Source organism: Phasianus colchicus, chromosome 5 (genome assembly GCF_987193195.1).
Source record: "Phasianus colchicus chromosome 5, bPhaCol1.hap1.1, whole genome shotgun sequence".
In the NCBI taxonomy this organism is placed as follows: domain Eukaryota; kingdom Metazoa; phylum Chordata; class Aves; order Galliformes; family Phasianidae; genus Phasianus; species Phasianus colchicus.
In genome coordinates this window covers 42,722,894-42,741,138 of record NC_143440.1, presented here as the reverse complement: position 1 = coordinate 42,741,138, position 18,245 = coordinate 42,722,894, and the positions used below count along the sequence as shown (strand labels likewise).

At 34.0% G+C, this 18,245-nt stretch overlaps 1 long non-coding RNA gene across 1 annotated transcript; it reads right to left on the bottom strand.

Moving 5' to 3' along the window:
• Positions 1-1,101: 1,101 nt before the first annotated feature.
• On the bottom strand, positions 1,102-17,430 carry LOC149917882 (uncharacterized). Its single transcript, XR_016467313.1, has 3 exons — positions 17,385-17,430; positions 2,836-2,891; positions 1,102-2,284 (listed from the first exon to the last, which is right to left on the bottom strand). It is a non-coding gene; the product is annotated as an uncharacterized LOC149917882 (long non-coding RNA).
• Between the last annotated feature and the right edge of the window lie 815 nt (positions 17,431-18,245).

Genomic DNA, 18,245 nt, shown 5'->3' with positions numbered 1-18,245 from the left:
AATAAGAAAGAAAGGGAGACAGCATTTTGTTTTTGCCTATGAAGAACATCTATTTTCCCAGTGTTTTCTTTCATGATAAAGAGTGATCTTTAGAGATTTTTTGCAGTGTCTCAGTATTTCTCATCTATTTCCTGTAATCTAGAAATCAATGCTAGATTTGACATCTCTTCTCTGACATTTATTTTCTTTGACTCTGGAGTATTGATAACAAAGCTGCTCTATGTCTAGATTATCTGCATTAGACTTTTATAAGGATTAAAGTACTGTACTGCAAGATGACCATTCAACAGAACAAACAAGAATTTCTGAGGTCGAGTTCATTAGGTTTCAAGATTTTCAACCTCCTGCAGTTAAGTATGAGGAAAGATATTAACAATGAGGTATAAGATAAGCATTAATCTCCTTCAGTTCCAGTTATCAAAGAGGGGATAGGTAATACCTTTGACGCAGACATTCTCAAAAGTTGGCACTTGAAGACAAAATACATTTTAAGCCTACCTAAAACACAAGTTTTTTGGACAGTATTTAGCTGCACCACAATATGTCAGCAAGTAGAAGTAAATTGCTCAACGAGACTGATTAGTGAGACTGAATCAGCTCACACACAAAGAACACAATAAGGGATACATTTTGCTACCAATGAGATTACAGTTTGACCAGTACAAGCAACCTCTGCTGCAGCTATGATCCTGTTTCTTGAATGAACTGGAATGGCAGACCATTAATCATGTCATCCTAGCTACTAGAAATTAAAAAACAAAACAAAAACAAAAAACAGGAAGGAAGGAAGGAGGGAGAGAGGGAGGATGGAAGTCATTTAAAGTATAAAAGCACTGAGAAAAAAATACTATTCCCAATTTCTTATAATTCGTTCTTATAAAGAATTGTATAAAAAGGAATTAAGTTTGCTTAAGACATTTCATACATCTGTTCTATGTTTTTTAAATTATTCAGACATGTTTTAAACAAAATTTTTGCTTTAGATTGCTTGAGATTAGGATATTTATTTGGAACAGGATCAGTGCTGTTTGAGATTCTCTGTAAAGGCTGATACAGATTTTCATTCCAGTTGTATTTTTGTAGTGTTTCTTAAGTATGAATATACAACTGGCAAGTATTAAACAATATGAATTCTGAAAACTACATGCTATGTAAAAATGATTCGAATATCAAGGTATATGTAAGTGAAGAATTTAGTTTGTAACTGTAAAAAAGAACCTTTTTTAAAAAAAATACAATTTTTAAATACATATTTTTTTGCCTTCATAATGTTCTGCACTTGTGGAACTTTACTACAGTTCTCATGGAAAGTCTGTTGCATTTCCGTATGTCTGCTTTGGCTCTTGATTTGATGCTGTAACAGCAGGTGGTCATACTGCAAGCTAAACTGTATAAGGAGTTCATAGGTTTTACTCATCTCAAGTATCCACCTCTTCATTTATTGTCTAAGAAACACATCATGGTAATGGATATCTTTATATTCCATATGTGTTCACCTATGTCAGAGGAACAATAGACATTCAACAGTATGTTATTTGTGGTACTGAGCAGGAACAACCTGAGCCTTGTAAGTGGAATCATATGAGATATCAACTTCTTATTGGATAATTTGAACTTCAGCCAACACTAAAACAAAAATTATTTTGATTCAAATAATATGATGAAATAAGGTATCAGACATCATGGGGGGGAAAAAAAAAAGAAAAAAAGGAAAAAAAAAACAACCTTGACTCCAGCAAGTTCTCTACACTTAATTCATTGCCAACTAATTGCACATTTTCAGTTATTGGTTCAGGTACCAAACCCCAAAGAGAACAAGCTAAAAACAGTCAGATGAAAACTTTTTCTCTCTCTTCCCTAGGTCCAGTACATCTCCTTCCTCACCTCAACTCCTCTTGCTTTTTCACTACTTTACATTCAGTCCCTTGTAACCCTTTGGTGAGGCAACTGGCAGTGCAGGAGGTCATGGTCAGTGCACAGAAGTTTCTTTCTGCTTATCCCTCTTTCTTAATCTTTTTCTTCTCTTCCCATTTCCTTCTTATTTTCCGTGATCCAACATAGGTTTTTTAAGAGCTATAAGCCCTTTGGGAGTGTTTCTGCTCCAGCATTGGTTCCCCCACAGCTTCAGTGTAGGTTGAACTTTGAGACATAGTACCATTTTTGGCAGCCAGTGCCTTTCTTCAAGCGTACTTTTTAAGTATGTCCTCAGAAAGTCATTTTCCACGTGCCTTTTTCATTTCTTTTCTCACACAGTCCAGTATCAGAACAGGGGTAGAAAAAATACCTGAAGAGTGAAGATAGAATCAGATCAGTTGGAAGAACAAGACCAGCCTGCTGCACTGCTTACTGGAGCAGGTCTCAAATAGCCATACAGAACGTTCATTCTGAACCATAACTGTAAATCTGTTCATCTCTGTTTAACAAAACAGTCCAAGATTGTCACGGAGTTAACTAGATCAATCTATACCTGTGACAGGGATCTATGCCTGTGACAGGGGGCAGTAGGCCCCTGCCCCCCTCCACCTCCTCTGGCCCCACAAAATGGGAAGGAAGGAAGGGAGGAAAAAAACAGCGGCAAAAATCTATGGAGGAAAACTTATTTTACTAACTATGATATCAGAATGCAAGATAACACAGTATAATACAATCTAATTGAAATTGAGACTAATAAATCAAATAAGATAGGAGAGAGAGAGTTCCTGAGACCAAGTCAAACCTGAAAAGCTTGGAACAGCTAGGAAAAACACCCTCCAGCACCCACTGCCAGGCAGTAAGAGACTGCCCCATTCGGAAGGGTCAGATCCCATGACTTCCATAATGTATAGGGATAGGTACCTGGAATTGGAGCATTAACACTTTAATTCCAGTACATGATGTTTTGATGTGGAATACTGAAAAACAAAAAACATAAAACCATGACAAAGAGTTCAATAAATTTTCTAAACAACTGTCTAATCTTTAATGAAGATGGGCCCTTCTAAAACAGGATGAAAGCTCTGTTGTGATTCTTTGATCTTTCCAGATTCTTTTAAATCTTACAACTCTACACAGATCAGCAGTAAAAAGGATGTTCTAAACTACTTCCCAAAGAAGGGTATCCTGTGTTAATGGGGATCATCTGGATCTAAAATTAGTTTCTGGTAACATCTCTGTCCCTGTGCAGAATCTCAGAAATAAGAAACTTCATTGGAAAAGCTGTTGCATATCAGTTTTCACTCACTATCCTTACCATGACTTTCTAGTAATCACCCAAATAATGCTCACAGTGACTTTTTTTTCCTCCTTATTCTTTCATTGATAATTCACCATACAACTGTCTCTCTTCCCCACATCTTTCTCTCCCTCGGACCAACACCTAAGCTAGAAACTGCAGGGACAAGGAGAGATTGGCATGTATTTTTTTTTTAAGTATGTGACAACTTCTGTTCCCTGCAGGCATCATGATCCTCAGGAAGACAACCCATGAACTTTTCTCCTTATTAATGGCCATAATATCAAATAGTAAAGTAAGGATATAAATTCTTAACACAGAGATAATAGCATGTTTTATATTCACCCAAAGCTAGATAATGGTGGTAGTGATATTAGTTACATAGAATGGAGAAGGTCTAAAGATCTATTAATGTAAAAAAAAAAAAAAAAAAAAAAAAAAAGAGTACTCATGCCGCTTCTTCACAGGTACCTGAACAATCTATACGTATACTACCATAAGAAGAAATTAGTGGTGGTTTGTCATTTACATATGCATAATATTATGCTTACATAATAACTTATTATGTTTCTGACTTTCAAAAAATTCATCTAAATATATTACCAAAATAGAAATTCGTTGTGATAATTATTTAATGGTATTAATAGATTTCTACAAAGCTGTCTCTATTGTGAAACAATCAGAAAAGATACTTTCCTCTTCCCAATATTTAATTTGTTTTTTACAAATCTTCTAGAATTACATGTGTTATACATAAACCTGGCAAGCAGCTCAGCACCACACAGTCATTTGTTTGCTCCCCTCTTCATGGGATGGGGAGATAATTGAAAAAAAAGAAAAAACAACCAAGTAGAACTTCTGGGCTAAGATAAAACTATTTACTAAGACAGAAAAAGAAAAGGAAAATAATAATAGAAATAATAATAATATAATATATATTTAGAAAACAAATGATGCAACAATCACTGACCACCCACTGCCCAGCCAGCCCTTGATCAGCAGCTGCCCCTCAGCCAATTACCCAGAGTTTTTAAAGTTTTTTGCATATCATGTTATATGAAATATATTACTGGTCAGTTTAGGCCAGCTGTCCTTGTTCTGTGCCCTCTCAGCTCCTTGTGCCACCTCAATCTCCCTCACTAGCAGGACAGTACAAGAAGCTGAAACACTTTTGACTTTGTACAGTCCTGCTGAGCAACGACTAAAACATCACTGTGTTATCAACATAGCTTTTCTCCCTAAGCCAACAGATAGATAACACCATATCAGACATTACTGAAGAGAAAAAAATCCTGTCCCAGCTGAAACTAGGACAACGTGGTAGTAAAATATTATGAAAGTAAAATAAAACAATAGATATCTAAGCTGAAAAAAAAATTTATATTGTGTTTAGTGCTAAGGGTGGTGCTGCTCTCTCTCTTTGAAAGGACATTCTAAAAAACAAATTTGCATCTGTTAGGTGTAATAATATTTATACTATTTCTTGATGATAACTATGAAACAGGCCACATGTACTAATCAAATAGAGCATCCCTACACTGATTATTTTTTTTTTTTAATTTTATATGAAGTTTTAGAAACAGAGAGCAGCATGAAAGTTAACTTTTCTGTTCTGAATTCTCTAATTTGACACTTTCACTCACTAAACTAGAAAATTTATAAACCTGTTCCAGTATCAGTGGAGAGATAAGAGACAGCATTCCCTCCTTTTGACAATTCTAACAGGATGCTAGTTGAATCTATATATGGGAAAATAACAGCATGTTAATTTTTGTGGATATGTTTATTACTAAATGATTTTGCAAAATGTAAAGTCAACAGCATAAAAACAGTACAAAAAGCACAAAAGCTTTAGACCTACCATTGTCACTGCTTCTTTGTTTGATATTTACAGGCATTGGAACCAACCCACCATTCCATTCTGTCACAGAATTTTTCAGGGCTGTTTCTCTTTAAGTGTTTTTTCTTTTCAAATATTTAAAAATGAAAGGAAAATTATTATGAAAAGAATTTTTCTTTACTTATTGATGCATATGGTGAAAAGACCCTGTCTTTCACAAAATATTTAATATGTTGTGTTATAATCCTTAGTGATAATTTATTGTAGTGCTACCTAATTTCAGGTTTTTTCCATGTTTGATTACTAATGCAGTCTAGTCATGCAAATTGCAGACAAAAAAAAAATGGGAATCAAAACCACTGTAGTTCTCAACATAGAGTGATTGAGCTTACCTGTAGAACAGCCTAGATTACAAGAGTAATCAATCATAAATCCTGATTGAAACAAGTTTCTTTGTTAATTTTCATAGCTACCAGATACTCTTAGGTGCACAGATTCCAAACTGATAGACTGGTGAGCAGTTGCTAGACACCCAACTGAAAACTTGGGGAGATAAATACTTAATTTATTTGAAATATTGAACTTGTACCTGTAAGAAGAAAGAAATTCAATATCACAATTACTCTTGACATTAAAAGCTTGCATATTCAAAGTGATTTCTATTCGGTTGCTTAATCTGTTTGACACCATACTACTACTTTATATTTTAACTGACAAAATTAAGTAAGAAGATCTGTCAAAAAAAAAAAAAAGTAATTTTCATAGGATGGCCTGGGTTGAAAAGGATGACAACTATCATCTAGTTTTAACTCCCCTGCTATGTGCAGGGTTGCCAACCACTAGACCAGACTGTCCAGAGCCACATCCATCCTGGACTTGAATGCCTCCAGGAATGGAGTTTCCCTAGAGTTTTCTTTTGCTTGTCTTACTCAAAATCCACCCATAAAATATTACATTTTCATCATCATTTTCAAGTGTGATAAGCTGAAATTCAAAGTCTGTTTCTGTATTTGGGTTATTCCTACTAAATATTTTTTTTTTTCCTGACACACTTTATCTGCAATTTCTTTGTCTCTCACAAGAACACATACCTTTGAACTCATTTATTATTCTGCAGACACTGTTCTACTTACAGTGCTTCACCTTTTGCCACTCTCAAGCACATCTCAGTAGTGAGGCTTGGATCTTTCTGTTCTTACATTTAAGTCAATGTGGAATTCAGTTGTGTCATCATGCTCCTATTCATTTGGAATCTGACAGGGATTTGTTTGTTGTTTTAATAACTGTTTCTTTACATCTTGCTCTCACCAGGTCCACTGTGTACATTCCTTTAAATATCTGTATTTTGCAGCTGTATAAACTACACATGGGATGAGCAGCAAGCTTTAAAACACTTTGCCACATTCCTCCATGAATACTGTTATTGTGCACTGGAAAATTCACGGCCTAAGATTCTGCATATTTGTCTTTCCTAATTGAGAAAAAAAAAAGATCATATATTGTAATTCTTTTTTCCATCAGATAAAGATCAATGTCATTGATAAAAAGATTTATTCCTGCACCATGGAAAGGTTATGGAAGAAAAGACCGGAAAGATCTCTTAATAAAAATATTTTGTGCAAATATCTGGTCAGAAAATAAGGTGTTTATGAATCTCATTCAGCACTGTATAAATGACTTTTTTTTTCTAATGAATGAGATGATTTAGTATATCTTGCAATCTAGACCATGATTTGATAATAAGAGACAATATATAGCAGTTAAGAACACTGACTAGGATTAGATAGTTACACTTTATGCTAAGTGTTAATTTGGATTATAGTGGCAGATCATTTCCTAGAGATGTGAAAAAGTGTACATAAGATGAGAATAAAGTAAGTTTTCTTTCTCTTTTGCAAGGCAATATGTTTCCTTAGGGGGGAAAAACACAACACTAAATTCTTTAGAGTTTATTATTGAAATTACTATATATATTTACACACATTAAATATATGTAGTTTAAGAATTCTGTAACGCGATCAACAGATATTTTAGTTTCAAATATTTATAAAGATTGAAGTAATTCTTCACACAGCAAGATCCATTTCTTCCCATGCACAGGCTTAACTTAATAAACTCAGGCTATCACAGATACAAAATGCCCACAACTCGAGCTGGCATAAATCTCTGTATTTCAGCTAAAGTCAATACATCCACTGAAGTACAATCAGTTAATATATTGTAGAAGGCTGAAATTCCTATGCTAAACTAGAGAAAGTATCAACTTTGGATTTAATTGTGCGGCAAAGGAAGTAACAGAGTTAGAACTCCAGGATGAATGTGAAAGGAAAACAAAGGTGATTGATATATGTAGATCATAAATCTTTTTTTCTTTTTTACAGAGAAATGAAGCTCACTATGTATATAGAAAGTGGGAATAAACAAAATCACTGGAAGCATGAATGGAAGCATCAAGAATTTAGATAAATTCTGTAAATAACAGTATATTTTTTTCACCAGGAATAATATCACCACAATAATTTGGGTGTGGTTTTATTTTTATATATTTTGCAGTCAATATTCTAAGCAACTTACCAATATTTCCAAAGATGGCATCTGATACAGACATAGACATCATCCTTTGAAATTGTATGGAACTTGCACATTTCTATATTTGAATTGCATTCTTTTCTCTTTTGTGCTGATATATCACTTTATTAATAATCAAGGAAAATTCCAACTGGATTAGATAGATTTCCACATGGGAATCTGATCTAGAGCAAACTCTTTATTATATCTTGAAACTATATCTTTTGGCCAGATTTAGCTTTTAAATTACCTGATAATATTTCGTTCCACATCTTCACATTGTTGCATTTCCAAATCTAGTTATGTTCTATGGTTAATTAGATGCACATTTGCATAATTCATCAAATTCTGTAATAAAATTCTATCTATTCAGTATTTCTATAATAATTTTACTGACACTAAGTTGTAGATTAAATCCATCTAGAGGAATCTTGCTGTGGCCTTTACTGTAGGCTATTGAATCCATAATATTTTCTACCACAGTTCTCTCTCATGGTCTTTCTTGCAAGATCCCCACCATACTCTTGCATAAAGAACCCTCTGCACACAAATATAAAGATATTTCTTACAGACATCAAAATTGATGTGTCATACATTGCCTAGAAATAGATTTCTACAGTCACATAAACGTAATTTAAAAATTAGATGAGTAGCATCAAGGACAAGGGAAACGGTTTGAAGTTGAGGGAGGGAAGATTTAGGTTGGATGTCAGGGGGAAATTCTTTACAGAGAGAGTGGAGAGGTGCTGGAACAGGCTGCCCAGAGAGGTTGTGGATGCCCCGTCCCTACAGGCGTTCAAGGCCAGATTGGATGGGGCCCTGAGCAGCCTGGTCTAGTATTAAATAGGGGGGTTGGCAGCCCTGCATGTGGCAGGGGGGCTGGAGATTCACGATCCTTGAGGTCCCTTCCAACCCCGGCCATTCTATGATTACATTAATTTCAGGTACTGGAGTTACACTAAACCTTTCAAAGACTTCCTTGTTAATGTACAAGCTCCATCTGAAAAATCATCTCTTCATTGGAAATTCTTCTAGAAACTTCCTCCAAAAGAATGATTTGCCAAACTGTTCAGTAGAAGTTCTAGAAAAAAAGTGTATCTAGGGATTAAAATTTGAGATGAAAAAAGCCCCACATAAATATTGTACATTAAAAATAATAAAAAATACAGAACCAAGTTCTCCCATAATAAATTCACATCTTAAAGGCAGTGCCTTTAAGATCACATATCTTACACACTATTTACACGCTAAGAACACCACCTTTTCCTTTTCTTCTTCAAATAGCGTACATGAGCTGTCTAGATATCTTGTATTTTAAGGAAACATCACACAGAAAATGAAACTACCTGCAGACTGAATCACTGCAGTGAAGAAAGGAAAACGACATGGGTATTTCTGTCACCAAGTGTCTAAAGCTCTTTTCGGGTTAAAAGCCTTCCTAGCCTTCATCATAAATACTCCTGTTCCACTCATGCCTTCAAACTGTAGATGCCTACATGTAGCTAACAACTATAGAATGCATGTTGTACATGCATGTTCCTGACATTTCTGGCTGCTAAATTACATATACATCTCATCATGAAGCAGCTTGCACTTCCCAGGTGCCTAACTGCATTTTTCATCAAGGACCTTATTTTTAGTTTATATCCAGACTTGTACTAAGTTATCCACTAGTTTGAAAGTAAGGCTCTTGAATGATGATTCTTACTACTAGGGATCATCATTAACAAACTCCTAAATCCATTAACCTTTGTGAACCACATGAAAGGACTTCCTGTTTGTTTTTTTTTTTTTCTCATAAGAAAGTTGATTTTCTTTTTCTCCTTTGGGGGAAGGGGAGGTGTTATTTCTAGCTCATTTCCTGTGTTTTCTGCATCCCTCCTAGGTTTTTCTAGTTTGCTAGTTAGATGTAAAACTAATTAAAAGTTCAGTGTTCTGTTTTCCTTCTGCAGGTATGTTTACTGAAGAGATCAATTTTTTCTTTATGTGTATTCTACTACATGGTGTTTGCAGAAGAAGTGATCTCTCTCAGTACAAGGTTTTGGTCATATCTTTTGTAAAATACTGATAATAATACAAATATTCCAGTGTTCTGAGAGTAACCTCGAGGTGCAAGGGTACATATATATTCTGAACCTATTGGTATTTGGTGTAAAGGCCTTCAGTCTTTCTTACTGAGAACACAGTAAGTTTGATATTCAAATAAGTGTTATGGAATATCTTGGTATGTAACAACATATACCAAGAGGTGAAATGAACTGCCTATTTGATATATGTCAATATAAATTCAGACTACTGATTTAAAATTATTTTTCCACAATTTAAGCAAGCTAATCAGGAAATAGAATAAAAATCTCAGAAATAGCAGAACTATGAGTTCTAGTCAGCAAATATACCTCAAAATTCCATTCTCTTTCCAATTTTTCTTTATGCTTCAGCAATTTATAATTTTTATTACTGTCACTGCCTCTTGCAACTCATTCTGTCAGTTGCTTCTTGCAAATCATTCAGCTGTCCTGTAGCTTATTTCTAAATTCTGTAATAAAAATATCTACAGCATACTATATTTTGCTGAATTTTGCTGTAGAGATGTTGCACCGCGTACGTATAACACAGCATTACCTTCTTCACAGATGCACATCTTTGTATGTGGCTTGTCGCCATTTGGAGTCCAACTAGGTTACAGAGTTGCTAACTAAAGTTAGGAGGTCAAACTTACCTTATTTTCCTTACTAGGAAGATTGCAATTATTATTTTTCTACTTGCTCTACTTTACTCTATAATTAGTAGTAGTGGTCAGGATAATAATTAATCTGTCCAACAGCTCTGACACACATGCTTAAATTTTATTACTTGCAAATACCTAAGAATATTGTAAATAATATCATTTTATAACATGTACTATATAATGTTTATGTAAAGCATATTATAAATATATACTTTTGATATAAATTAAAATATGATTTTACCATTTAATTGAACAAACTACGAGAAACATACCTGTAGCACTTAGGATCTTCTCAGGAGTGATGTGGAGTTACAAATAAAATACTTAAATTTCATTACCTCTCATTCAATGTAGCCTTTCAAACAAGAATATTTCCCTCCATTGTTTTTCAGTAGATTTCATGCAAAGCCAGCTGCATGTCCAAAGCATTTACTACCTTTCGTTGCCGAAACATTCTAGTTTATTGAGTTACACTACAAGTTTCTTTAGGCTGCAATAAAAATGTTGCAAAAACTGATAAAGATATGGAGAAAACAGAGTGTAAACAGTAGTAGGTATTTCTTCAAAATTCAGTCCCTCCAAAGAAAAGGATTGCTTGCTTGAAAGACAGTTTACATGTTTCCAAATACTTCAACAAGATTTTTCTCAAACTAAGAGAAAGTTAGTTAAATTGCTCTTCAAGCAATTTACTCATGTAGTTCTTAGCGACAGGAAGCAATAAAGGCTTTCAAATATATTTACCAAATATTCCTTTGCAACAAGAATGATTTATGGCCTGTTCACACATAATTTTTCAGAAGCAGCTGTGTGAACTGAAGACATGACCATCTCACCTACTGCCAGCTGCTTGCTCATGCCAAAAGTTACCGTGCCCTCAGGTCTGCCTGTGTTCTGCTGCTCTTGTTCTTCTCCAGCCTACTGCAGCCAAAATAAGACAGCAGCAGCCCACCAGTTAAGCTTTCTTTTCTAGGCCAAAGGGAGGCTTTTAGCACTGAAAACACTATGCAAGGAAACTGGGTGAAAATCACTGGCCTTTAGCTGTGAGGTGGTGCTTCACAGTACCAGTCAGTTGTGAAAGGCAAATGAAACTGCTTCACATAAGACCTTGGGGTAGGAATTTTATGCCTGATTTTCTGTAATTGTGTCATTATGTGATACAATACAGCAAGCAAAGGCTTTGAGCAAATAAAGACTATGTATGAAGAAACATTGCAGTAAATTTAGAAAGAAAAACTAGTATTGCACTAATTACTCTTCTGCAATTGAATAACATGGAAATAAAACAGTTATTGAAAATGAAAACATCTGCAACTTATCACAGAAACTTTTCAAACTTTACTGAAGATATGGTATATAAAAGGGTTTATAAATACACTATATCCAATTTTTCTTTAAAAAATAAAAATGAACAAACTAAACTGGGGAACACATAGGTTTGATTAACTGGAGATAATTAGTTAATATTAAATAAGGTATTCTGTTAATTTGCAACATTAAATTGAAAATTGTACATAGTTTTCACATGACAAAAAATTTTTAATCAGTGAATAATGGGATGAGAATATGAATATTGGTTGGACAAGAGTCACAAACATGAGACCGATGTTTCTGGAATGCATTAGAATGATAAAAAAGTGGAAAAATCATCCTACTCTTCTGACGTTTGAAGGCTTCAGGGAAGACGTGCAGCACTGTATAGCATAGACTATTCTGAATCATTTCATCTCGAACATACAGAATGTCCCTTGTGATTTTTAAACTAAGCACTTGCTCAGTTGTCTTTTATCAGAGACATCTATGTTGTTTTCAAACAGACAGGAAGGACTAGCAAATTGGCATCCTCGATTGTAAATTTTGCAAGTAAGAAGGTTTGGAAAATAACAGTGAAAAGGTAGAATAATTGCTTAATCTTTAGAATAAGAGACACCATGAGAATCTTAAAAATTTAAAGGACTATCATAAAAAAAAAAAAGAAAAAATTCCTGTGTTCTCTGCCCTGTAAGTTGATTTTTTTTTTCTTTAAAAAGAATTTAAGATACAAAACTTTCTACTTAAAAGGAGAAATAAATATGGAAGTGAGTTAATGAGGAAAATTGAAGAATTTCCGTTATGATTTCTGTCAATTGCTTATTAAGAAGTACCTGTCTCACATGAGCCTAAGTCACTGTTGAACAGAAAAATAGGCTAGATGATCTTCTAAGTTACCCTGTATAAAAAAACACATTTAATTTTTTAATTATTAATAATAATTTAATAGTATTATTTAAAATTCATAATCTGGTAATGAAAGAAAAGAGTAAGTGACTTAAATATTTTAAAAATTTGCATCTTTTTCATTAAAAAAATGTAATAAATTTGCATGGCTACAACTTCAGAATTGGTGAGGATCTATTTTAGATCATTACAGACAGAATTCCTCAAGAATAAAAAACGTAAGTGAGGTGCTCAGGTGGAACTCTGCTGTTTTTTCGCCTTGAGCAGAGCCTAGAATAGCAAAGAAAAAAATGAAATTAAATAAAATGGTTGGCCTTAGGAATTCATACAAAAAGATAATATAGAATTCTAAGATTGTTCAAATCTGCAAGCATTATAAAAGCCCTCATAAAATGGGTACAAGAGAATGAAAGCATCTGTAAAGTAAGTTCAGTAGAGGAATGTCATTATGCATATATTTTATGAAGGGCATGATAAATGCATTATGTACTATAATGCAATGCTCTGGAATGGTAACAAACCATAGAGAGATAGGGTAAAAAGAAACATACCAACAAGGTGTCTGTAAACAAGCCATTGACCCAAATGCAATGGTAATCCAGACACTGGCACACAAAGCATACTGATAAATGATTTTTTCATAGACTTTTTTTCATTGTAAGTAAAAAGGTATAAGCAGTGAAAGAACTATTTTCACTCAATATGTTCAAAAATTCTGAATGTATATGTTACAGTAAGAGCATGAACAAAGTGTATTTTTGAGTTAGAGGAAAACTACAAAATCATGGGGAATTCTTCCAGTGCCTTTTTAGAATTTTCCCCCAGTTACTCATTTCCTCCCTCCTAATGCATTATATGTAACAAAATTACTAGAGGATGTAAGCTATGAGGCTCCAGCTACTTCCTTATTTCTGTATGGTAGTGTTTATGTCCTCGTAAAAATGAGGAAGGGTTTATATGTTCTGACTTTCTTAGAGTGAAGATGAGTAAACTGAACAATAATGATAGTGGTGTTTACTGAGAAACTGTATTTGGTATTTGAAAAGTGAACAACAGAACTGAAGCTAGATGAGATTTATATTGATAATTAAATTATTGTATAATATATGATATTATAAATATATAAATAAATTTATAGCAATAATTAAAATTTTTAAATTATAAATAAATTAATTATAAATTAATAAACTAATAAATTTATAATCAATAAATCCAATTAAATTTCACTTCAGAGTACATTAGGTTATGTTTAACTTATGATGGATTGGTTAATATCTTCATGCCTGTAGCTGTTGAATTAAGTTTGCTAGGTATAGCCCACTTCTAGAAAAACCTCATCTTTTGACAGGTGGTAAATTTAAAGGACTAGGACTTAATCTATTTCTAAAACAGTAGTAGCTAGCTAATATTTTCATATTTCCCATCCTCTTTGAGCCCATGTACTTAGGAAAGCAAGATCAGTTGCTCTTCTAAACAAATCAAGTACTCATCTTACTTTTTCAAAGGAAAAAAAGAAATGTGTTTTGTTTTTATTTTCTTTATTTTGAGATATGTAGCTTAATAGAACAGAAATAAAGTGATAGTAGCACTAGGTAGCAAAATACATATCAGCTCCCTATATTCAGAAGAACTACCCATACAGAAAAAAAAATCTATGTCTTTTAGAACTTTACATTAAGATTACTAAACTGAGCCAGTGACTCAGAGTATAATTCTTTAATTAAGGATTTAATTTCAATCATTTTGTATAAGACTTACACTATATGAGAAGATAATTTGTTATCCTTCTATGACTAAAAATCTCAAATGACATTTTTAGGGGCCAGAAGAAACCTATAAAAGCTAACTGATTTATTAATGAAAGACATCTAACCTTAGGATGTATAGTGGTAGCATATGGCAGATGTATTACTGTATTACAATTTCTAGCTAAAAAAATAGGAAAAAATAACATTAGCAGAGTAAATAGCACAAGCTGTAAATGTAGAAAAAATGTGATAAACATTTCATATTGTCATAAATTGACTTACAATATTTATCAATACATATACACTGTGAGCTATACCCAAATCTAAAAGGATTACTTGGCTCTTTGTATGTTTGTCAGTGACAATAGAGCTTTTTGCATCTTTCTGTGCTTTAACCTTTCCCTTATCTCATCCAAATGTCCAAATATTACATTTTGCACAATGGGAAATATCAAAACATCAGACTTAATCTGCAATATTAATGCAATTACATTATCATTTAGAGCTAAAAAAGTGGTTGTTAATTAGGATGCTTGCAAACAATGGAAGCAGACATCTATATCAGTGGATCAAATCAGTACTTACATACTAAAAATATATACATAAATATACAAAAATGTATATATGTTTCTCAGTGGTTGACACTGGGTCTAATTGTGTTACGATGTTTTCATCAGTGACATGCATGAATTGATAGAACACACACTAAGATATAAAGCTGGGAGGAGTGGCTAGCACACCAGTAATCTGTGTTCTCATTCAATGAGACCTAGGTAGGCTGGAGAGTTTGGCAGAGAGGAATGTAATGAGGTTCAGCAAGGACAAGTGTAGAGTCCTATACCTGGAGAGGAATAACTGCACATATCAGTACAGGTTAGGAGCTGACCTGCTGGAGAGAAGCTCTGCCAAAAAGGACCTGGATGTCCTGGTGGACAACCAGTTGGACGTGAGCCAGTAGAATTTTTGTGGCCAAGACCATCAACAGTATCCTAGGGTGCCTTAAGAGGAGCACGGCCAGCAGGTCGAGGAAAGTGATCCTCCTCCTCTACTCTGCCCTGGTGAGGCCATATCTGGAATACTGTGTTCAACTGTGGGATCCCCCAGTTCAAGACAGACAGAACTTCTAGAGAGAGTCCAGAAAAGGAGCACAAAGATGAGTGGCCTGGAGGAACTCCTTTATGAGGAAGAGTGTTGAGAGACCAGGGACTGTTCAGCTTGGAAAAGGCTGAGGGAGGATTTTATCAATGCTCATAAATGGGTGGTTGTGAGTCAAGGGGGTGGGCCACGCTCTTTACAGTGGCGCCCAGCAACAGGACAATGGGCAGTGATCACAAGCCAGAATACAGAAAATTCCTTCTCCAGAAGTCTCAGCCAATTCCTATGATCCTGTGATATCTCTGAATCCACTAAAAACACTGAAGTATTAGTTGTTTTAATATAAATATTAATAATACATAACTTAATTCATAGATTTTCATGGAATGAGATTCTATTCATATCTAGTTCCTCAGAATCAGACCTCTGAACTCTGTATACAAGCATAAAAATATCAAGACTGAAATATGAATGCAATTATAGTCACAGTGAAAGACTTAAGAGGTTGTTGACTTATATAGTGAATCTAGCCATACTGAATAGTTGAAGAATCTACTCTCCTCAGCTGAAGCTTACTAAAAGCAGGTGGAAAAGCTGTTCTTCTGTTGGCTTCTTCATGTTTGTCCTGTGGTTAAATAATTTGAGTTTGCAGAGCTATTCATTCATCTTCTCTCAGAAGAGATAAATCCATTTTCAAAACCAATTAAGTTAATTTCTTCAAATACTGCATGTGGGAAAATCAAAGGAGTAGACTGGAGGAAAATAAAAGCAGAATGAACAGCCCCTGTAGTTAGTAAAACTTCACGGGACATAAGCCTTCACTTGCACTCAACATTTGTAACATTAAGTCAGAAGTGAGGATTTCCAATAGTTTCTGATAAAAGTGATGCAGCATGCTTTTCAGTATCTACCAATGAATTCTGTGTTGTCTTCTTAAAGCTATTCAAACCCTTCTTTAGGGGTAGGAATAAAATCTTTGTCTCTCCATTTGTTATAATGGTTATCTTATTAAGGGGAAAAAATGGCCCCTCAAAGAATTAAAATACAGAAAACATGTAAAGCTTCTGTATACAGTATGTTCATGCTATTTTTCATTTTAGAATTTCATAATATATACAGACATCATCTTCAAAAAGTCTATTTCAGTTCCTTCTTAAGGGAAAAGTATAAACAATGAATCAAGAATGTTCCAAGCCTGAGATAGACTTTATTTTATAGTACTTCAGGGTATTTCACAGTATGGAAGATGATTAATAGCATATTAAGCAGTGAGAAGCGCCTTCAATAAGTTTACATCCTGTATGTAAGCACTCAGCAGAATTGATGTCTGAACAAAAGAAAGAGACTACAAATGAGCATTTGTATCAAATCCAGTGTGCTTTTTAATCACTCAATCATGCAAATTGTGGAATTTCTTAAATCCAAGTGTCTTATAGTCCCCAGAAATTTCTTCTCCTTTTTCTGCAGATTAATAAAATTCATAATTATTTTGCTGGTTTGTAAGTGGATACCTTGACAATTTTTTTTTTTTTTTTTTTTTTTTTTTTTTTTTTTGTTAAATTTTGCTAGGTTTGCCTTAGTTATATGAATTATTAGAGATGGACTAGGGCATATGTACGCTTTCTGTTAGCACATACACATAAGAAACATTAAACTAACTCTAAAGGCCAGAAAATATTTCTTTTAAACACTGAGTAATTAATCGTTGGAATGAGATCAAACTATTGACAATAGTAATACTGACTGAGAATTTGAATAAAGAATGAATATCATTGGCAATAATGCAAATATTCAAATTCACAAAAATAACATACTAAAAAAGCTATGTATTTTAACAGTTGATCTCATAATCAAAACACTTGTTGATAAGTATGTATAATCAACAAATATAGAGAATGGTTAGGTTGATATCTACAGGGCATGTAACTAAATTATTATCACAGTGGAAAAGGATAATCAAAATTAAATGAAAACACTCACCCATATCCTGAGCTCACAGCAAAACTCCAAAGGACACAATCTCCAGGAAGAGAACCTATCTTACTGGCAGCCAGCCCTTAAATGGAATCTAGGAGAGGTGGAGCCAGGCTCCACCCCTTCCAGTCACAGAGGTGAATTGCCTTCACCTGTGTTCCCGCAGATGACTCAGTGCTTGCCTCAGGTGATCAGTCAGAGGTTCAGGCCGTGATTCAAAAGTTCACATACAGGTGTTAGGAAATTTCTGTAGTTATTCATTTTGAGGTTCCAAGAAATTTCTTCCTTTTTTTTTCAGATAAATGAGCATAGAGTATTATTAGAGACTCCATTCAGGGCTAGAGACATTTCTTTTGTGAAATGTTGGCGTTTTATTCCTCTTAAGACTTAATCTTTTAACACTACCTCTCAAAAAGTGACAGTGTAGATAAAAAACAATCAAGGACACTTCTAGATTCAGTACGAATGAGCAATAGTGACCAATGTAGAATTAGGAATAATTTTTAGTTACGACTCTGGCTAATGAACTAGTTCTTTGATATCTACATTCTACGTTGATTTGCTTTTCATTTTGTTAGCATACAGATTGTTGTGGATGGTGTGTGTTTTATAAAAGTAAGAATTAGAACCGCTAACCTTTTTCAGTGTAATTCACAAGAACCACTAGAAAGGAGAGACTTTTCATCAATGCAATTCTCAAATGCATATACATGAAAAATCCAATAATACATGCTCAAAACATGTTAAGACAGTACATTTCAGATAGGAATGAAGTAACATTCATGAAGGAAGGTTATTCTGCTATGATAATTCAGATAAACCTATTGTCTGCACAGTAATGATCCTATGGTCTAATCTCCAGAAATA